This window comes from Elephantulus edwardii, unplaced genomic scaffold (genome assembly GCF_000299155.1).
Source record: "Elephantulus edwardii isolate Elephantulus edwardi_28Jun2011 unplaced genomic scaffold, EleEdw1.0 scaffold00053, whole genome shotgun sequence".
Taxonomy (NCBI): Eukaryota; Metazoa; Chordata; class Mammalia; order Macroscelidea; family Macroscelididae; genus Elephantulus; species Elephantulus edwardii.
The window spans coordinates 8,117,259-8,120,992 of NW_006399803.1; positions in this window are offsets into that span (position 1 = coordinate 8,117,259).

A 3,734-nucleotide genomic window follows, 5' to 3' on the forward strand; every position below is an offset into this window, starting at 1 on the left:
AAAAACAAGGAACTCATGCAATATTATTCAAAATGGGTGACTCTGGAGAACATTATGCTGAGTGAAATATCCCAGTCACAAAAGGGCAGATATTGCATGGTGCCACTGTTGTAAAAGAGGACTGACCTTGAGGTTGGGGAGAGACGGAGTAAGATGGGTTCAATAATGTATACTGCACTTAAACAGAGGAGGGAGAAAACTGTTTAAAACAGATATGTGATTAGGTATTCCTGTCATGGCAGGAGTCTAGAGCGACAGCTACATGGTGGCGTGGACCTGGGGGAGGGTTGGTAAAACAATGAAAGAATTTTTCTTTTACTTTTTCAAGAGAGTAGTGTTCTGCAGGGGGAGGCTTGGGAAGGGAGAAATGTGCAGCAATGAATGAATGGAAATTCAAAGCCTCTGTAAATTTTTACTGAAATTAACAATAAATTTAAATTTAAAAAAATTTAAGTAAGGATGGCAATGGTTCCCATCCATCTTTTATTTGCACAAGAACAGCATCAATGAGGAGTCCAATTGTGACAGCCCTACTTGAAAGTTACTGAATGTTCCCTGTCGATGTTCCAGCCATATTAGAATAATCTTTAGTAAGATTTTCCTTGCATTTGGTATTAATGATGTTGTTTGATAGTTTCTATGTCCCTTTGGCTCACCTTTTTTTAAAAATGACGATAAGTGTGGGTCCCTTCCAGTCAATTGGCCAGGTAGCTATTTTCCAAATTTGTTAGTAGAGACTGCTGAGCAGGTCCAAGTCTATATTAGAATAGGCTTTGCATGAGAAACATCATTACTAAGGTCAGACGGATCTAAACTGAAAGCAGAGAACACCAAAAAGATGTTAATTTGTGTTTTATTGATTATCCAATGGCATTTGACTGTATGGATCATAATAAATTATGCATAACATCTAAAAGAATGAGAATTCCAAAACACTTAATTGACCTCATGTAAAACCTATGCATAGACAAAAAAGCAGTTGCCAAACAAAACAAGGGGACAATACATGATTTAATATCAGGGAAGATGAATTTCAGGATTGCATCCTCTCTCCATACCTGTTCAATCTGTTTGCTGAACAAATTGTTTGAGAAGTTGGACTACAGGAAGAATAATGTGGCATCAGGCTTGGTGGGAGACTTATCAACAATCTGAGTTGTACAGTTGATACAATCTTGCTTGCAGAAAGGAAAAAAAAGACTTAAAACACATATTGAAGAGAATCAAAGACTACCGCCTTCAAAATGGATTAGATCTCAACACCCAGAAAGCAAAAATCCTCACCACTGAACCAACAGGCAACATTAAGATAGATGAAGAAAAGATTAAAATTGTCAATGATTTCACCTTACCTAGATCCACAATCAAGTAGTAGCTGTCAGAAGCTATGTGTAAGTGAGGGAATCTGCAGTCAAAGACCTCTTTAAAGTGCTGAGGAGCAAGGGTGTCAGTTTAAAGATTAAGGTGCACCTGATAGTTAGTCTTTTCAATTACTTGCTGTGCATCTGAAAACTGCACAATGAATAAAGTAGACAGAAGAATTGATGCTTTTGAACTGTGGTGTTGGCAAAGAGTAACTGAACATTCCACAGACTGCCAAAATAACAAACCAGTCTCTCTTGGAGGAAGTACAGCTAGAGTGCTCCTTACAGTCAAAGAAGGTGAGACTTTGCTTCACATACTACTAGGAATATTTCCAGGAGGGGCCAATTCTTGGAAAATGACACCATGTTGGGAAAAGTGGAGGGTCAGGGAAAGCAAAGAAGACGCTCATCAAGAGGGATTGGCACAGTGACCATAACAATGGCCTTGAGTATGGCAGAGATTGTGACAATGGTGCAAGACGGACAAGGTTCAAATCTGTCCCATAGAGTCACTATGAATCATAATAAACTGGACACCACCTAACAACAATTGCAAAGTTTAATGGCCTCATGTGGTTTTTGAAGTTGTAAAAGCTTCATTTCCCAGGCAAAATAACTGAAAGAAACCTTGGTACTGTGCATAGCGGGAAAACCAGCAATGCTTGGCAGCATGACTGTGTCTTCTGTGTTGATGAGGAAAGAACCACCACATCTTAATGATATTCCACTCTAGATTAGCTTGCATTGTTCAAAGATAATTCCATAATGAAAGTTGTTTAATATCTGAAAAGTCAACATCATCAATATCAAACTGGAAAAAAAACCCACAAAAAACATAAACAACACAACAGCCCTCATTTCCATCAAGTCAGAACTGATTCATAACAAACCATCAGTAGGTTTTCAGAGACCATAAATCACAGAGGAGAAGATTGTCATCTTTTTTCTGTGGAGCAACTGGCGAATTTGGACTGCCTGTCTTCAGGTTGGCAGCACAACCCCTTATCCACTTGGCAAATTTTAAAATTTATTCAAAAGTCATGATATAAAATTGTTTTCTACTTACCCTCCGAAAATGGATTCTACAGTTGTTGTTAGTTGCCGTCAAGTCCATTGAAATTCCTTTCCCCTGTACGGGAAGTCAGACTGTTCCATAGAATCATAAAGGCCATGACCTTTCAAAAGCCGATTGTCAGGTCTGTCTTCCCAGGAACTGGGTTCAAACTGCCAACCTTTCAGCTGGTAGTAGAGGGCTTAACTGTTTGAGTCGTCTAATTCTAGTAGCATTTAATTAACCTCAAGGTAGAAAACATCTGCATAATTTCTCCAGTTTCAGATCCCTCATGAAGTAACACTTCTTCCTTTCTCTAATTAACATGGATTCTATCCCAATTTGTGGAGTTTCCATGTGTGTCAAAGTAGACCTATGTTCTCCAGGATTTTCAATGGGTGATTTTGGGAAAACAGATTGTCAGACATTTTTACCCAAGTGCCTGTTGAGTAAACTCAAACCCCTAACCTTTCGGTTAACATCTAAGCAACATTAACCTTTTGTACCACACAGGACCTCCATTTAGGGTCATGTCCCTGAATTATTTGCTCATGTGGAACCATGTACTTTCCTCCAGTGCAATTTTTCCAATTACAATGTTGCACTGGATTTTGCGATTGTTTGATTAGAATCTGCCTCTCCTAAAAGACTGTGGGCTTAAGGAGGCCAAGGATGGATGCTGTTTTAGCAGATTCTGTATCTATTCAAGGCTGTAAATCTTAATGAGAAAAGATGACTCATTTTTGTCCTGAAGAGCAGCTGGTGACTATGACTCAGCAAACAAACTTTGCTCTGTCCTATGCTGTCCTGTTCCTCTATCATGCTCATTGTTCACATCACTATGTCTGTCTATCTCGTTGAGGATCTTGCTCCTTTAGCTCATTTTCCCAAGCATGATGGTTTTACCCGCAAGAACTGGAGCCTCCTAACAACATGCCCAAAGTATATGAAATGAAATACACCATTTTTGCCCCTAACGAGCATGCTGGTTGCACTTCCTCTGAGACATGTTTGCTTGTTCTTTTTGGGAGCCCAAAACATATAATTCATCACAATAAATCAAGTGGCAGAAATACCACATGAACATTGTCAATTTAGCAGACATTAATGAAAATTACTTCGATGCCTAGAGGACAAAGCAATGGTACAGAAGCAATTCAACAGCAATCCAATGAGAATGATTTAAAAATAATTCTGATTTATTTTCTTCTTTGTTTACCCAAGCCAACTCTTAATCTTGCAAAACAAAGAATGAAAATATTTTATTCCATTTCCCATTACCTATCCTGGTTAATTCAGAGAATTTATATTTATTTTTA